General features: G+C 43.7%; 1 protein-coding gene across 3 annotated transcripts in view; it reads right to left on the reverse strand.

The window, feature by feature from the left end:
* Positions 1-19,514, reverse strand: part of TBX15 (T-box transcription factor 15) — a 140,767-nt gene that overhangs the window by 74,226 nt on the left and 47,027 nt on the right. The gene's annotated exons all lie outside the window — the stretch shown is intronic.

Here is a 19,514-nt window from a genome sequence, read left to right on the forward strand (position 1 = left end):
GCCATTTGAGTATGGACTTGAAATACAAGTTCAATATCAACAAGCAAAGAAATGAAGAGGAAAATGTTTAGTAGTAGGAAGAGCATATGTACAGATTTGGCATTCTTAAAAAAATTATAAGTGAACTGCCATGGCCACAGATTAGAGTCCATAAGGGAAGAGGCTAGGTAAGTTAAGAGATAAAAGTGAAAAGCCAGGCTCAACTCCACTAAATGATACATATTGAACATTAACTACCTGCTAGTCACTCTTCTGGAACCTAGAAACATCAGGGAACAAACCAAACTTCCCGAACACATGGATCTTACATTCTAGGAGGATGTTGGATGTCCAACATTATTCTCTACCAGCTAAAATTTTCTTTTTACATGAAGGTAATGATACTTCAATTTATCTTCCAGACCACAAATTCCATAACAAGTTGGTGTCAATAACTTGCCACCTCTCCTGTGTAAATGAGGTACAATAGCCTGGCTCCACTGTGTAAGACGGAAGCACAGGCAGCACACATTTGGGGTTTGTGTGCACATTTGTTACTTTCTTCTGCTGTTGATACTTGAGACCAACTTTTCAATGTGATTCTTCTCAAGCACTCGTTTCGAGAACTGAGAGACTAGAAAGAAACCTTATGGTAAAGAGGTGGAGCTACAGAGCTGGCTTGCATTATTCAGACAGTGTCATCTTTTCCTAGAGTTATCTTGTTTGTTATTCCTGGTCTTTCTGGCCACCTTCGTGGATGTAGTTATTAAGCACATCTACAGCAGGTGTTTTTACACTATTGTTGACATTTTGGAATTGAATGGCTGTACATTGCTAAAGAGGGCCCAAAGAATTGGAATCCTCACTAATTTAATTTCTTTGCAATGTATAGCTACAATTCCACCCCCACTTTTGTTTTAAAAACTTAACAGATGATTATATCTAGGCATTTTATTATGCTTTGAACTTTAGTTGATCTGCAGTTTCTTGTGTAGATTTGAAAATTGTATACCGCCGGCGCCGTGGCTCAACAGGCTAATCCTCCGCCTTGCAGCGCCGGCACACCGGGTTCTAGTCCCGGTCAGGGCTCCGGATTCTGTCCCGGTTGCCCCTCTTCCAGGCCAGCTCTCTGCTGTGGCCAGGGAGTGCAGAGGAGGATGGCCCAAGTACTTGGGCCCTGCACCCCATGGGAGACCAGGAGAAGTACCTGGCTCCTGCCATCGGATCAGCGCGGTGCACTGGCCGCAGCGCACTAGCCGCGGCGGCCATTGGAGGGTGAACCAACGGCAAAGGAAGACCTTTCAGCAGTCTGTTTCTCTCTCACTGTCCACTCTGCCTGTCTAAAAAAAAAAAAATTGTATACCAATGAGTTTTCTGTAGATGCTAAGGTAAACTGCACTTTGTTTAGGGGGGAAATGAAGATGAGAATATATATTGTGAAGAAGGGGTAGCAAGAATTTTAGATAACTCCTTGAAAAAGATGGTTGTGTCATCAGTGTAGTACCCTTATGTGATGAGGCTATAATGTGTGCCTTACTGAATTAGAACATTAACAAGGCTGGCGCTGTGGCACCGGCCCATGTGGGTGCCAGTTCAAGTCCCGGCTGCTCCACTTGTGATCCAGCTCTCTGCTATGCCCTGAGAAAGCAGTAGAAGATGGCCGAAGTGCTTGGGAGACCCGGAGGAGGCTCCTGGATCCTGGCTCCTGACTCCTAGCTCCTGACTCCTGGCTCCTGGCTTCAGATCAGCGCAGCTCCAACTACTGTGGCCATCTGAGGAGTGATCAAGCAGAGGAATACCTCTCTCTCACTCTGCTTCCGCCTCTCTCTAATGCTGTCTTTCAAATAAATAAATACATCTTTAAAAAAAAAAAAAGAAGAACATTAGCAAGCGTTACTCACAGGTGGACACATGTTGTCCTGTTAATTTATAGGAGGTTTTTGTGGATATGAAAGTAGATGGGGGGCCAGCGCTGTGGCATAGTAGGTTAATACTCTGCCTGCAGACCCGGCATCCCATGTGGGCGCCAGTTCTAGTCCCAGTTGCTCCACTTCCAATCCAGCTCTCTGCTATGGCCTGGGAGAGCAGTAGAGGATGGCCAAAGTCCTTGGGCCCCTGCACCCCCATGGGAGACCTGGAAGAAGTGTCTGGCTCCTGGCTTCGGATCAGTGCAGCTCCAGCCGTTGCAGCCATTTGGAGAGTGAACCAATGGAAGGAAGACCTTTCTCTCTGTCTCTCCCTCTCACTGTCTGTAACTCCTCCTCTCAAATAAAATAAATAAAATCTTAAAAGAAAAAAAAAATAAAATAGATGGATAGAAAAATTATTATTAGAACATTCCCAGGGCCAGCGCCATGGCTCATTTGGCTAATCCTCTGCCTGCGGTACCAGTATCCCATTAGGGTGCTGGGTTCTAGTCCCAGTTGCTCCTCTTCCAGTCCAGCTCTCTGCTGTGGCCCAGGAGGGCAGTGGAGGATGGCTCAAGTGCTTGGGCCCTGCACCTGCATGGGAGACCAGAAGGAAGCACCTGGCTCCTGGCTTCGGATTGGCGCAGTGCCAGCCGTAGCGGTCATTTGGGGAGTGAACTAATGGAAGGAAGACCTTTCTCTCACTGTCTTTAACTCTATTTGTCAAATAAAAAAAGAGAACATTCCCTTTTGTTAACAGTATGAATGTTCTGTTGTGTAGTGGATGATACACACAGTGGTAAAACCATAAATTGTTTAAAGTATATAGTGAAATATGTCACTATATATTCCCACTCTATATTTTTCTGTGCATTGGGTATAGATTTCTGACAGAAAAACTTGGACTCTTTGGAAAATAATCTCTCAAAAAAACCCTCATGACTCAAAATTTGCATAATGTTTCTTTATACTTTATATTTTGTTCACAATAAAGAGTTTCCTTTAGTATAAAAAAAGGCAAATGGTAGAAGACAACTATAGTCACATAAGAAATGTAGAAGTTTCTGACATTAGATGTACAATGCATTTCCACAAGTAGAATTTAGCTGTCATATTTTCCCCTGGGAAGAAAATCATTTGAAATGAAGGAGACTCAACCCAAACAATGGTCAGAAACTGGTGCACAGATACTGATTGGTATTTCCTATCTCATTCTGGTAGGACAGTCATCCTGTTCTCGTTCCTAAGTCACATAGCCTCTGAAACCAAGACTCCTATAGCCATGTTGGGATGTCCATCAGCAGCAGCAGCAGCAACACTCTATATACCAATTGCAAGTAAATTCCTAATTCTACAGTATTTCTGCAGTGAAAATAGGTTCTGGGCTGTCAGATTTTTTTGCATAGCTCACAGAAAGCTGGTGATAAAACTTTTCATGGACTAATTCAAAATATGGCAGAAGCAGAGCATTCGACCTGAGTACGAATTGAGCCCAAATTTGATACTCAGTCTAGAGCATCAAGGGAATGACCTATAATCCAGGTCGGATTAAACTAAAATTATGGTGATAGCAAACACTCAAATGAGCCTGCTAGATGACTTCAGTAATGGAAAGGAGTCTCTGAGCTTTTCATGCTCTCCAAGTTCTATTTAGGAAAAAGGGGGAGGTAATCTGAAGCCTGCAATTCCCATGCCAATGAGCCAATTAAGGAGACTAAGAGCACATATCTTTTTAGCCAACCAAAGCACTCTCCACCTAACAACCAGCACTTCTTTCAGGGACACATAGAACCAGAGCAAGGACTCGAAGTCACCTCTGAGACCTAAGCCTTTTAAAGAGGCCTTGCTAAGAAGTGGCAGCAGTAATCTTTTATATCTATTTCTTGTTGAGTAGACAAAGGCTCATTGCCATTAAAGAGCCAATCTCTAGTTCTCCAGTTTGCTTTGAAGATAATAGGCAAAAAACAGAGAAGCAGCAATCACAATAACTAAATTAGCAATCACTTTCTATAACGCATGTACATTTCTCATGTAACTTTCACAAAAGCCCTATGAAGTAGACATTATTGCTGCATTTTACAAATGAGGGAACTGAGCCTTGAATAAAAGGCTTTTCCCCAGGCAGGCACTGGAGCATAGCAGGTTAAGCCTCCACTTGTGGTGCCTACATCCTGTGTGGCTACTCAACTTCTGATCCAGCTCCCTGTTAATGGCCTGGGAGAGCAGTGGTCGATGGTCCAAGTGCTACACCCACGTGGGAGACCTGGAAGAGGCTCCTGGCTTCAGATCAGCCCAGCTCCGGATGTTGCAGCCATCTGGGGAGTAAACCAGCTGGTGGAATACCTCTCTCTCTGTGCCTGGCTCTCCCTCTCTCTGTCTGTAACTCTGCCTCTCAAATAAATAAATAAATCCTTTTTTTAAAAAAAAAAAAAAAAGGGGGGGGGTGCTTTTCTCAATAATATGCACGTAGGAGGGACCAGAATGGGATGTGACTTAGTCTGACACTGAGGTCGAAGCTTCTGTGGCCCATTTTTCAGAACTGGAACTGCAGCACTGTGCTCTTCCTGCTGTGAACTAAGAAATGCAAAGTTCAAATAAAAAAAAAACTTTTAAAAATCAAACAGTGATGATTGGAAAGGCATAAGGCTTACAGATTCTAATAAAATGCATTAAAACAAACGACAACAACAAAAAGAAATGAAAAGCTCATACTCAGGTTACTCAGTCAAAGATAACTCCATGAAAACAAAAACACTGTCAGTTCTTTCTGAAGAGCATAAAATTCAAACCAAGATCAGGTGGAAATTCTCCTCTTTGAGCACTGAGGCAGTTATGTTCAGGAATATTTTAGGCCTCTTCACTAGCTCACATTATTTAATAAGTAAGTGCAAATGTAAAAGGACTTTTTTGTTGTATTTTACTTCCTGTCCCCAATCTAACCAGAGTAAAAGATCTAAATGTGACAGATATTGAGATCACCGTCAATGTCAAATCATCCTTTTGCTTGATCCTAAATCAACAAGCAAAATGACATTGGAAGGTACTTGGAAGATATTTGGACTTTAAGACATTTTTAATAATTGCATGGAAAGACAGGACAAGGTGAAGTAGTTCTCACTTATGCAGAGTTTGCTTCCTTTAGACTTAAGTTAGAGTTCAGGGCCCTTGGTAGTTCCAAACGGACATTTATGCTAGAATAGAATTCAGCTGATAGTAATGAATGTGAAAGTATTTGACAACCAGTAAAGTGTCAAATTAATATGTAAGATCCTGTGAAATCTTAAAAGGTTGATCTCAGGGGCCAACATTGTGGCACAGCAAATTAAGCTACTGCCTGCAACACTAACATCCCATATGAGTACCTGTTTGATTCCTGGCTGTTCCACTTGCAATCTAGCTCCCGGCTAATGTGCCTGAGAAAGCAGCAGAAGATTATCCAAGTGACTGGGCTCCTGCACCCACATGGGAGACCTGGATGAAGCTCCTGGCTCCTGGCTTCAGCCTGGCCCAGCTCTGGCCTTTGTGGCCATTTGGGGAGTGAACATCAGATGGAAAATCTTTCTCTCTCTGTCTCTCCTTTTTTCTCTGTCACTCTGCCTTTCAAATAAATAAATAAATCTTTAAAAATATTTAAAAAATAAAAATCTTTAAAAATCTTAAACATAAGCCGGCGCCATGCCTTAACAGGCTAATCCTCTGCCTTGCGGCGCCGGCACACCGGGTTCTAGTCCTGGTCGGGGCACCGGATTCTGTCCCAGTGTCCCCTCTTCCAGGCCAGCTCTCTGCTATGGCCCGGGAAGGCAGTAGAGGATGGCCCAAGTCCTTGGGCCCTGCACCCGCGTGGGAGACCAGGAGATGCACCTGGCTCCTGGCTTCAGATCAGCACGATGCGCCGGCCGCAGCAGCCATTGGAGAGTGAACCAACGGCGAAAAGGAAGACCTTTCTCTCTGTCTCTCTCTCTCACTATCCACTCTGCCTGTCACAAAAAAAAAAAAAAAAAAATCTTAAGTAAATAAATCTTTTAAAAATCTTTAAAAATAAAAAACAAATCTTAAAAAAAATAAATCTTAAAAAAAAAGCTGATCTCAGAGAAGGTGAGAGTAGAATGATGGTTACCAGAGGCTAGGAGAGTAAGGGGTGGGGAAGGGTAGGAAAATGTTGATTGATGAATAGTAAATTACAGTTAGACAGGAGAAACAAGTTCTGGGGTTTCATTGCACACCAGGTGATCATAAAAACCAAGAGTGTACTTATAAAAAAAAAAAAGTTGAGATTGAAATGATAGAATTTGAGCAGATATATGTTTACCCTGATTTAAACATTACACAATGTATACATTTTTCAAACATCACATGGCACCCTATAAATGCTATAATTTTAACATATCAGTTAAAATTTTTTAAATAAAAAATGCAAATAATATATAAGATTCCATGCCAATGGTCATGTATATCAGGAAGAGCAAGAAAAAATAATGGACAAATATGGGTCCTGAATTTTCTGTATCAGCCCAGATATTAAATATGTTATTTCATTCTCATCATAAAATTGTATTTGTGGGCCGGCGCCGCGGCTCAATAGGCTAATCCTCCACCTAGCAGTGCCGGCACACCGGGTTCTAGTCCCGGTCGGGGCACCGATCCTGTCCCGGTTGCCCCTCTTCCAGGCCAGCTCTCTGCTGTGGCCAGGGAGTGCAGTGGAGGATGGCCCAAGCCCTTGGGCCCTGCACCCCATGGGAGACCAGGATAAACACCTGGCTCCTGCCATCGGATCAGCGCGGTGCGCCGGCCGCAGCGCGCCTACCGCGGCGGCCATTGGAGGGTGAACCAACGGCAAAAGGAAGACCTTTCTCTCTGTCTCTGTCTCTCACTGTCCACTCTGCCTGTCAAAAAAAATAAAAAAAAATAAAAAAAAATAAAAATTAAAAAAAAAAATTGTATTTGTGAGACCAACTTTTGATTCAGAAAAAAACTCTTGATCAATGCACAGATAACACATAAACAGGATCATCAAAAATTGGCCACAGGCTACATGGCAACATCCAGCCTAAACCGCCCTTGCACCAGAGGTCCTCCAAAAGTTGATCCTGATCAACTGGGTGGTCTTCCAGATCCACCAGTCAATGATAGGCCAGCAGCTGTCAAAACAAACCTCAGCCCCACTGCTATAGCGCCATTATATATCTGGTATAGTGGTCTTTGAATTTCTACGAAGTGAAAAATGGACCTTCCTCCAAGGGCCTAGGATCACTTGCCTTATACTTTGTCAGAATGTTCCCACTAAGCACTGACTAAGTAAGAAAATTCATGGGGCTTGTGTTTGGCCTAGCAGTTAAGATGCCTGCATCCAATATTGAAGTGCTTGGGTTTGAGTCCTGGCTCTGGCTCACTCCAGTTTCCTGCTAATACAGAAGGCAGCAGTGATGGTGTAAGGAACTGAGTTCTTGCCACCCACATGAGAAACCTGCATTGAGTTGCCAGATCCTGTGTTCAGCCTTTCCCAGCCTTGCCTGTTGCACGCATTTGGGATTAAATCAGCCCATGGCAGAGTCCCTGTCTCTATCTCTGTCTCTTTTTCTTTTTTTTTTTTTGTGTGTGTGTGTGTGTGTGTGTGTGGACAGTGAGAGAGAGAGAGAGAGAGAGAGACAGAGAGAAAGGCTTTCCTTTGCCATTGGTTCACCCTCCAATGGCCGCCGCATCGCGCTGATCCGAAGGCAGGAGTCAGGTGCTTTTCCTGGTCTCCCATGCGGGTGCAGGGCCCAAGCACTTGGGCCATCCTCCACTGCACTCCCGGGCCACAGCAGAGAGCTGGCCTGGAAGAGGGGCAACCGGGATAGAATCCGGCGCCCCGACCGGTACTAGAATCTGGTGTGCCGGCACCGCAGGCGGAAGATTAGCCTATTGAGCCAAGGCGCCGGCCCTATCTCTGTCTCTATCTCTGTCTCTATCTCTATCCCTATCTCTACTTCTATTTCTATCTCTATCTCTATCGTCTCTTTGTGACATACATAAGTGCTTTTAAACAAAAAAGCAAATTCATGCTGATGCACTAAAGCAGAACTAGGCAGCCAATTCCTAAGCAATAAGTTTAATTTAACTAGAACTCTTAGAGACAGCACTTCTGGAGGTAGCAATTTATTTATTTATTTTTATTTTATTTAAGGAATATAAACTTCATGCATTTCATATATACAAATTAGGGAACATGTAATTCTTCCCACCCTACCTCCCTCCCGCCCATACTCCCAACCCTTCCTCCTTCCTCTCCCATTCCCATTCTTATTTTTTACAAAGATCTATTTTCAGTTAACTTTATTTTCTTAAGATTAACCCTACACTGAATTCAACAAATAGTGTGAAGAAAAAAGAAAACAAACAAACAAAAAAAGTTGTTCCTTAACAGTCAAGACAAGGGCTGTTCACAGCCATCAGATCACAAAGTGTCAGTTTTGCAGCTAGTGACTACCTTTTAGGTACTTTAGTAGTTACCACAGATCATAGAGAACACAGAGGTAGCAATTTCACACAAGTAAGTAGGATAAACATCTGAGCACAGACAGGAACACACAGTGCCTTTCAAATGACATGCAAGAATACCAGATACACCAAGCTTAAAATGCACCCACCCCACTCTGCAAACAGAGGACCACATCGTTCAGTGAAAATAAGAGGTTCATGACTGACAAGTACATGACAACTCTCTAGTAATTGTCTGAGTTCATCCATTCAATGAATCATTTATCTGTTCATCAAAGAATTAATATCTATCCTGGGTCTGACAATGCCCAAATTTTAATAAAATATGGTTCCATGCCTTCTGGAACTTAAACAGTCCTTTAGAGAGACAGGATATGCAATTCTAATAAAAACATATAACAGTAGAAAACCAGCATGGCACGCGGCATGCTGGAGCTTGGGATTCAAGACTGAATTCTAGAGTTCACCTCTTCTTGTTCCAACTGCCCAATTTTGAGCAAATCACCTTCCCCCTCAAAACCTGAGTTTTATCATTTGTAAAATGAGAAGATCATTATTACCTACTTCATAAAGGTTTTTTTTTTTCCTTTGTCTAGCAGAGTTAGACAGTGAGAGACAGAGACAGAGAGAAAGGTCTTCCTTCTGTTGGTTCACCCCCCAAATGGCCGCCACGGCCAACACACTGCGCCAATCCAAAGCCAGGATCCAGGTGCTTCCTCCTGGTCTCCCATGCGGGTGCAGGGCCCAAGGACCTGGGCCATCCTCCACTGCACTCCCAGGCCACAGCAGAGAGCTGGACTGGAAGAGGAGCAACTGGGACAGAACGGGCACTCCAACCGGGACTAGAACTCGGAGTACCGGTGCCGCAGGTGGAGGATTAGCCTAGTGAGCTGCGGCGCGGGCCTACTTCATAAAGTTTTATGAATATGAACCTCTAACAAGATTTATTTATCTTGATTATCAATAGAAGAAGATTCAGATAATGAGTGTCAATTTTCACATACCATTATGTAAGAGAAACAGCAACAAAATGCTATAGGAGTTTGGCTGTCAGAGAAACCTCTTCCAGCCCAGAGACCTTTTCTTGGTCTAAGGTCTGTCTTTGAGATACAAAGGCAGAGATGGAACAAAAGGAAAAAGATCTTCCCAGAAAAGGAAATTTTGTGGTTGACATGACAATAAATTCTACCAGACATGTTTAGATAACAGGAATCCACACAATCCATGACCCATCTGTGTTACTCCTCTTGTATCCTCAGCACTTGCAACAATGACTGATACCTACTATGCTGTTAATAAAATGTTTTTTGTTGAATGAATGAATGACTGTATGTTTAGCAAAGCAAGACAAAGAACACAACCAGAGAAGAGCTTAGGAGAGGGGGTAAACTGCAACCAGATGAAGAATCGTGAATATGCTAGTCTTCTGATCTTCTTCCATGGGACAAATACATTTGTCATAATGACGTTTCTTAATTGCATGCCAAAGCCTCAAAGAAATCCCTAGCAAATATCAGAATTACCTCCTGACATCATAACCTGAACTACTGGAATTCTACTGTCTTGTTCCTTTCATGACTATGAGTTGGGTTGAACTTACTGACAAGGTCCAACTTGAAAGTTTTAGAACCTAAATGAATTTGGTGAGTTTAGTCACTTTTGGGAGCAACAGTCACAGTCAAACACTTAAAAAATACTCAAGACACTCACTCTCCTCCACATGAACCTAAAAAGAGAAGGTGCTTATAGACATTAAGACAAAATGGGGAAGAATCAAGCCCTTCCACAAATGCCAGTGACAGTGACAGAAAATGGAGAGGCAGAGCTAGCCTCCTCCCCAGGGAACAGAAGGCCTCCTGCACAAACAGTACAGTGTTCTTATGAGATCACCACACACCCCATGCCCCAGTTGTGTGCAGTGGTATGGGATGCTGTGATGTAAGGGAAAGAGTACAGGCCATCTTTAGCATCACCCACACCCTGAGGTAAGTAACATAACCTTTCTAAGTCAGTCGCCTCATCTGAAAATAGGGATAATAGAGAAATATTGATGACTCTCAGTAGTCACTGGCACATGGTAGAAGCATATTAAATATGAATCCTTTCTATCATTCAGAAAGGAAGGTGGCCATAGGTTTCTATCTTTTCCCAACCACCTTCCTGAGAAGAAGAAAGAAGGTTTGTGTCCTTTCAAATGGAGAAAAGTAAATCTCAATAAAGAAAATATAAAATGTAGTCTAGGAAAATATCACATAGTGAAAAATATTTCAGGACCTGGAGCAAAAACTGTCAAAACTGGAAGGTGTTAGTAGAAATGGTAGAAAGGAAGAAGAAAGGAAATCAAAGGAAAAAAATTAAAATGCCATGTTAGAAACCTTGTGTGTGTGTCTGCTTGAATGATGTTCTGACCCACAGTGGCCGCCACACTCTTTGAGAAGGAAAACTAGATCTGAAAGAAGACAGAAATAGGAGAATGCTGAGAAAAGATTATTTTTTTCTTTTTTTAAGATTTTATCTATTTATTTGAGAGGTAGAATTACAGACAGTGAGAGGGAGAGACAAAGAGAAAGGTCTTCCCCCCATTGGCTCACTCCCAAGATGGCCACAACGGCGGGAGCTGAGTGGATCCGAAGCCAGGAGCCAGAAGCCTCCTCCAGGTCTCCCATGCGGGTGCAGGGGCCCAAGGACTTGGGCCATCTTCCACTGCTTTCCCAGGCCATAGCAGAAAGCCAGATTGGAAGAGGGGCAGCCGGGACCAGAATCAGCACCCACATGGGAAGCTGGTGCTGCAGGCGGAGGATTAACCTACTGCGCCACAGCACCAGCCCCAAAAGATGTATGTTGAATCTTCTACAAGGAATAGGGGCCAGGGAAGCAAATTCTAGCCTTCAACAGAGGGGCATAGACAGCAATCAAGGGTGACAAGGCAGACCAAAGGCATGGATGGTTTCCTAATAGGTCAGAGAGACAGAAAAGAGCTGGGAGGTTGCAGGGAGCCATGACTACAGGTTAACAACCTTGTCAGGAGCATTCACTCTCAGCCCCAAGATCAAGACAATATATACTGGGAAGACACCAAAGATCTAGTGCCTATGTGAAGCTCCCAGGGAGTATGAGGGGGAAGACTGAGAGGCAGGCACTGTTACTCTATCTAGTGAAATCATTGAGACTTAGCTAAGATAGCACGCCCAGCACCACCCACCTAGAAGTATTAGAGAGAAGAGAAGGACTCAGATCTTTCTTATTACAGAATTTGTACCTATCTGCTACCCAACACTAACTTCACAAATCCTAAAGTCAAATGCCTTGAAAGCAGAAAAAAATTTGAAGCATAGGGCAAGCACTGAGAATGCAAGACCCTGAATTAATTGTATTAATAATGGTGTCTATATTTACACCTCAGCAATAGCAGCTTAGGATGCTAGCAAAAATTACGACCTACTCTTACATCCCATGTCCCCAGACCCACCAGGAAAAGCCCACTTCTCAAATCTCTCTTGTCTTTTTTTTCTTTTTCCTCTAACATCTTTCCTAATAGGAAATGAGTCATCAAAAGATCCTAACCCCAGGGTAGATTTTTGGTATGACCAAGAAGAAGAGGGTGAGGTGAGTGCAGGAATTGCCTAACACTGTTTCCTGTGTTCAGACTGATTTGGGAATCCCAAAGTCAACATGTTATTCCTAAATCCATTCCTGACTCCTCGAGTCATCTTGACCAGGTCACTTAATTCCATACATTCCTCAGTCAACACCTTAGCTATAGCATGCCTCTTTCTTTTCCCCAGGGTTACCTACCTTGAAGGGTCAGAATGACTCTTGAAGAGACAGTGTCCTCCAAGTGTGTCAGCAATTCAGAAACTGACAGCTTCTAAAATAGCTGGTGTGTTGTTGGGTGTCTGTTGCCTTCTGAAGGAGTGGTAGTGTCGCCGAGGCAGCAGGATTTCCTTGCCAAAGTTGTTCCTATCGTCTTCTCCATAACTCTGCACTGCCTCTCCCTGTCCTGGCCTAGGAAGACTTTGAGCCCAGAGGCCATGGCATTTAAACACTGTCAGAGTTCCCACTTTAATTCCCATAGCAGTGCCAGTTCAGCATCTGTCATGATGACCCAGCCTGAACTGTATTTAGAAGCTTCGGACATGGCACCATGTTCCATCCCATCACAGAGTGACAGGAGATTTCCTGAGCACCTGGGCTTGTGATTCAAGCCCTCCTCCTCCTCCCAGGGAACTGGAATCAAAACAACTGTCTTCTGATGGCCTCTTTCCTTCTCAAGGGGGCACCCTTCTACTGGAGGCCTCTTCTGAGAGAGTCGGTCTCCATCAATGCTAGTATACAGTGCTATTTTTAAAAACTGGATTTTTTATGCAGCTTGCACTGCACAGCAAAGAAGGAGAGAGCAAAAGGAAAATCAATCAGAAGGTGAGTTTAGTGCTCTGTTCACAGACTATTCTTATCAGTTTCCCAGAAAATACATCCTGGGAGTGCTCAGAATCTACAAGAGCTTGCCAGTGAACAGAAAACACCCATCTATGACTTGACTTAGAGGAATGATGTACAATAACTGGCAGCCTCTATGCCAGTCTTGAAAGTAGCCTCAAATCCAAAAAAAAAAAAAAGTTATGCTAATTCTGGTTAGAAAAAAATTAAGTCCCATTTATTCACACTTCAGTGTAATCCCTACCCAAATAATAGTAGAACACTAATCAGGTGGGCTGTCCATTTTGAAGATTACTGCACACAGAGCTAGTCTACATCCTCAGCTCTGATAGATCACAAGAAAAAGGCTTTTTCCCAGTTGACCCTCAACTCTCTGCCCCAGTGTCCCTGAGCAGAGTCCCATGGAGATACCCTGTCATTTAAAAGGCATCAGTGTTTGGCCTCTCCCCATTTCTGGGCAAGGACCCAACACTCAGAGAATGTGGTTTTAGGATCGTGGCATCTAATCCATTCAAGGATTATTTTCCCCCCTACTGCTCGGATGGGTGTGTTAATCATCACCTCCCTTTGTTCTGTAATAAATTCAGCCCTGCCTAATTCCAAGCCTCTATGCATCACTGGAGTTTAAAGATGGCGTTTTGACAGGTCACATATTTAGAATCAGCGGACCACCAACCAGTCAAAAACCTTAAGTAGTTTTAGAAACATGTGGAAGCAATTTTTTCCAAGAATTCACAAGTCTGGAGGATGAGATCTTATTGATGGCATATGAGCAGTTGTATATATTAAAGTATTATTTTGTATACCATATTCTACACAAAATCAAACTGATTTAACAGTGAAGGCAGATTTTCCTTATTATACCAAATATTAACACAGGTGTTATCAGACACAAATTACAATAGAGTATACAACCTATAGGGTCTTTTAAAAAATAAATAAAAGACTAAGGTAAAGTTATAAGTGAACATTAAATAAAAGCACATTTAAACAGATAATATAGGCTATGGAATGTCCTGGAAATCTGAAGTTTTGTGTGATGATGGCTGTCCATCTGTATTTTAACTATAATCATCTCAAATGCATGCAGTGAATCTTTTTACTAAGGAAAAATTATTCCATGAAATTATTTCTAATTATTTAAATGAAAATATAATTAACCTGAAGTCAATGAATAGGAAATGGGGGCTGTAAATCATTTAAAATTAAAAGTTAAATTTGTCGGGGTCTGCACAGTGGCACAAGGGGCAAAGCTGCCACCTGCAGTGCCAGCATCCCATATGGGCGCCGGTTTCAGTCCAGGCTGCTCCACTTCCTATCCAGCTCTCTGCTATGGCCTAGAAAAGCAATAGAAGATGGCCCAAGCCTTTGGGCCCCTGCACTCATATGGAAAGACCCGGAAGAAGCTCCTGGCTCCTGGCTTTGGATCAGCATGGCTCTGGCCGTTGTGGCCAACTGGGAAGTGAACCAGTGGATGGAAGACCTCTCTCTCTCTCTCTCTTTCTCTCTCTCTCTCTCTCTCTCTCTGCCACTCCTTCTCTCTCTATGTAATTCTGACTTTCAAATAAATAAATAAAATCTCTAAAAAAAAAAATTAAGGGGCCAGCACCGTGGTGCAGTAGGTTAATCCTCCACCTGTGGCATCCCATATGGGTGCCAGTTCTAGTCCCAGCTGCTCCTCTTCCAATCCAGCTCTCTGCTGTGGCCTGGGAAAGCAGTAGAGGATGGCCCAAGTGTTTGGGCCCCTGCACCCACTTGAGAGACTGGGAAAACCGGGAAGAAGCACTTGGCTCCAGGCTTCGGATCAGCACAGCTCCGGCCATTGAAGCCACTTGGGGAGTGAACCAACGGAAGGAAGACCTTTCTCTCTGTCTCTGCCTCTCACTGTCTATAACTCTACCTCTCAAATAAGTAAATAAAATCTTTAAAAAAAAAAAAGTTAAATTTGTAGGGGCCAGCACTGTGGCTCAGCAAGTTAAGCCATTGCCTGCAGCACCAGCATCCCATATGGGTGCTGGTTGCTCTACTTCCAATCCAGCTTTCCTGCTGATGCACCTGGAAAAGCAATGGAAAATGGCTCAACTTCCTGGCACCCTGCATCCATGTGGGAGACCCAGAAGAAACTTCTGACTCCTGACTTTGGCCTGGCCATTTAGGCAGTGAACCAGAAGATGAAAGATCTCTCTCTCTTCTTCTTCTTCTTCTTATTATTATTATTATTATTATTATTCTCTGTTTAACTCTGCCTTTCAAATAAATAAATCTTTTTTAAAAAGCAATCTCATTTTTTAAAAAATGAAAAAGATAAATTTGTAAAAGCTTGTGCTTTTCTGGGAGAAGGATGCTTGGAATTTATGGGTTTCTCAAAGGAATCTATGACTTTTAAAGGCCTATGGCCACATTGGTTTGCTGGGTTTCCCTCAACTGTCACAAGCATCATTTTTCCAAGTTCTCCTCTGCTATAATGTATAAAGTATTTCCCCTCTGCCAGATATTTGCAATGGGACAAATATTCAGTAGAATGCGACATAGTACACTAGTGGTGCATCTTTTAAAAAGTGTTTTTGTCTCCCTTATGGAGAAGACGTGGTTGTGACAGTACTGAGTGTTAAATGATCCCATGAGACCATTTCATTTTCTCTCTCTTTCCTTATTTCCCATTTACCTTTATGTTAACCACAAATACATGTATATGTAAGCTGAGCAAATTATAACCCATATCAATCTTTTAGGAAATCAGGGGAGTATAATTGCCTTTAAGAGAATAAAATGCAATGAAAGTAAGGACTTTCCTCTAGTCTTGCTGCTTCTACTCTTTCATGCTCTCATTTTCTTGCCCCCATCTCACAGAAAAACCTCAGTGGCACAGGGATCCCAGGCTGGCCACGCTGTTCCTTCTCATGTGTGCCAAAACCACAGCAGGTCTGCTCTTGTGGGACACAGCCCAGCGCCCTCCCTGATGCTGTGCTCTCGGCCGGTGGTCCCCACGCCTCAGAAGCAACCCCCCCCACCCCACGTCCTCTAAAGTAGAGCCCGCATCTGTCAGTGGAGCCAAGAGGCAGCTGCTCCCCAGGGGACACCGGACACAGCAGGTCAGTGAGGCAGCCTGCTGCAGGCCTGCCAAGGCTTTCCTAAAGGCCACGGCAAAACCAGTCTGCCAGCGAGAAGAACATTTTGGTGAGCTCAGTTTGTTTGCTACCGAGAATCTCCTCGCCCTCACAGCTAAACATCTATTTTTACCTCACTGTGACGCTGAAGACTCTGCTGTTGTTAAAGTGAGTAATAAATAGAGCCCACTCTGCATTATGTGTCATATTATGGTGAAAGGGACCCTGCACTCAGAATCACAAGACAAAAGCAGGGACCCTGGTTTCTGACCCTTCCTCAGCATGCGACCTTGAGCAAGACATCTAACCTTGTGGTGTCCCTGCTGAAAAGTGCGTAAGAAATCATACCACCTATCCAACTCCATGAGTCACCAGCAGAGTGAAATAAGGCAGACGAAAGCGCTTGGTAAACTATAAAGCGCTTTAGAAATGTGAGTTACCAGCAATCCATGGAACCATTTAAGCCACAGGGATTCGTTAACATGGTCTACATGTGCTAAATCCATACTTGCTAAATCTGTGCAGAGCCCATTAGAGATGAGGAAGCTGAGTCCCTGCGAAGCAGAGTGGTGAAGGAAACACTATTTGCTGGGAGCCCGGACTCTTCCCTCTTCTCTCCTCTCCTCTCCTCTCTTTCCTCTTCTCACTCACCCCTCCCCCAGGGTGGGTACTTCATTAGTTCTTGCTAAGCAACTATTGCCTCATCTCTAAAATAGAGATGATAATCGCTTGCTACTAGGAGGCAAAGATCTAGACAAAATTATCTCTCTAGCATCTCATTACATGACCTATGATTCTGCAAGATGTGCACAAGGTCACGGATTCACTTATGGCGGAGTGGCGACTCATAGCCGGGTTTGCTGAACAATGAACTCCAACATGTTATTGTTCCTTCAGTCTCTGAACCACAGTACTGGCTATCTCCCCAGTGGGAAACCACAGCACAGTTAGGGTTTCTCCCATGTCAAGCAGCTTTTACTATAACCTGATTCTCACTATTTAACCTGTGTAGTAACATTTTCCTGATCAAACAAAATACCTGTCTCCCCAGGCAGATATCTTCTTTAAATGATCAGACTGGGGCTGGTGCGGTGGCACGGCGGGTTAAAGCCCCAGCCTGCAGCGCAGGCATTCCTTATGGGCGCCAGTTCGAGTCCCAGCCACTCCTCTTCCGTTCCAGCTCTCTGCTATGGCCTGGGAAAGCAGTAGAAGATGGCTCAAGTCCTTGGGCCCCTGCACCTGCATGGGAGACCTGGAAGAAGTTCCTGGCTCCTGGCTTCTGATCAGCTCAACTCTCGTCATTGTGGTCATCTGGGGAGTGAACCAGTGAAATGGAAGATCTCTCTCTCTCTCTCTCGTTCTTTTTCTGGCTCTACCTCTCTCTGTAACTCTATCTTTCAATAAATAAAATAAATCTTTAAAAAAAAAAATAGACTGCAACCCACATATCAGCTCCATCGCAGGCATTCACCAGGCTGCAGAATAACTGTGAGAGCCAAGTTATATTACTCACTATCAGCAACAGGAGACACTGCTCAATACAAAGCAAAATGTTCCATGGACAGGCCCATGGGTTTTCCAGACCTGTGGCAGAGCTGTCATTCTGCTCCTTCGGTGTGAAAAGTCAATCCCAGTGAAACCTCAGGTTCTCCATAAAGTTACTCAGTTTCTCCAGGGCCCAACAATCCTGACTTTTTTATCCTCTGAGCTTCTGTTTAGTTCTCTTAAAGTATACCCGTTTGTTTGCCTCACAGAGGCAAATACTGTGGCAGGACTCAGGGTTTACAACTTGCCTTCAGCTCCGCAAGGAAATATTTAATGAAACATGTGGCCCTTGGTTCTCATTCTCAAAAGGACCTCCTGAAACATACGGCTTGCTGCCTCAGAGGAAGTGACTTTGCTTCTGTCCAGGGGGTCTACCATGGTTTGGGTTGGGGTTACACACCTGTATTTAATGCTTACATAATTATTTATCTCTGGAGATAGGTGATCTGGTCATTCAGTTCTTAGGGAAAAGAATGTGACATTTTTGTGTCATGCTTTTAAACTACTTATGAAAGCCTTCCTGCTTGTCATTCCTTTCAATTTAACTATGAACTGATGTGGTCCATGATAAAATAAACTCTCTTAGGCAAGGAATGGCAAATGAGTTTCAACATATGTGTCAACTCTGGTCATTTGATGGTAGCAGTTGAGAGCAAAAAAAAAAAAAAATCAGGACCATGAGGCCCAATCCAAGCTTAATGAGAAGAGTACTAGATTGATTAGTGATGTCTGTCAAGGACACAGAAGTAGGGAACAGCAGCATACATATTAAACATTCGCTACCATATTCTAAGATTTCTATGTCCTTCTTACCTAGCTGTCAGGGAATATAAGATATTGTGTCATTGTTCATATTTTATGTTATCCTTTCCAAGTTTTCCAGGTTTTCCAGGGGCATCAGAGCTGCCACTAATCTCTCTTCTCTAGCAATAAGATCATCACACTAGCAAACTTCCTCTGCTCTGACACAGTTGTGGTTTTAATGGAGAACTAATGTCTTCATCAGTATCTGTGCTATTTCACACTTCATTTCCTCCCCAACTCTTGGATGAAAACCATCCGGTCCTGGTGATTTACTTTGTGGGAGTTTCTTTCAAGTTAGTTTCCTTCTCCAGCGATGCCATGCAAGCATTTTCAGGACTCCAGCTGGGGAGCACCCAGCCTTGAAACATCAGTGTGTGATCAAGTCATTCAAGAAAGCCAAGGACCTTGGCAGGATCCTGGCTGAGGCCCTTAGCCGAGGCCTTCAAGTCTGAGAGTAACAGAAGCAGTTGCTACTTTTTCTGCCTCTCTGCCAGCACTGGTCTAGTGGCCCAAGGTGGTCCAGATTTTCAGGACCTTGAGAGTTGGGAGGCTACTAGAGGAAAACACAGAGGCTTTGAATTTGTGATCCCCAATGCAAGCTGTCTCTGGGTCTCTCAATGAGCTCACAAGTCTCAAACAATCTTAAGGTAAGAACAATCTTTATATTCTTTTATATGACCCACAGTTGTAGCCATCACCCAATACAGACTCTCCAAGATAGTCACAACTTCCATTCTATGATCTTTGAGTTATATTTATATTAATATATATCCTAGTTGTTGGATTAAAAAAGCAAACCCTATTATGAAAGCACAATATATACTTTCCTTGATTTTTTATTTTTGACAGGCAGAGTGGACAGAGAGAGAGAAAGACAGAGAGAAAGGTCTTCCTTTGCCATTGGTTCACCCTCCAATGGCCACCACAGCCAGCGTGCTGCGGCCAGCGCACTGTGCTGATCCAAAGGCAGGAGCCAGGTGCTTCTCCTGGTCTCCCATGGGGTGCAGGGCCCAAGCACTTGGGCCATCCTCCACTGCACTCCTGGCCCATAGCAGAGAGCTGACCTGGAAGGGGCAACCGGGACAGAATCCGGCGCCCCAACCGGACTAGAACCCAGTGTGCCGGCACTGCTAGGTGGAGGATTAGCCCATTGAGCCGTGGCGCCGGCCCACTTTCCTTGATTTTTGACAAAAGTGCCCAGACAGGGTATTGAAGGAAGGATAATCTCTTCAAGAAATGGTGCTGGCAAAATTGGATG

This window comes from Lepus europaeus, chromosome 5 (genome assembly GCF_033115175.1).
Source record: "Lepus europaeus isolate LE1 chromosome 5, mLepTim1.pri, whole genome shotgun sequence".
NCBI classification, from domain to species: Eukaryota; Metazoa; Chordata; class Mammalia; order Lagomorpha; family Leporidae; genus Lepus; species Lepus europaeus.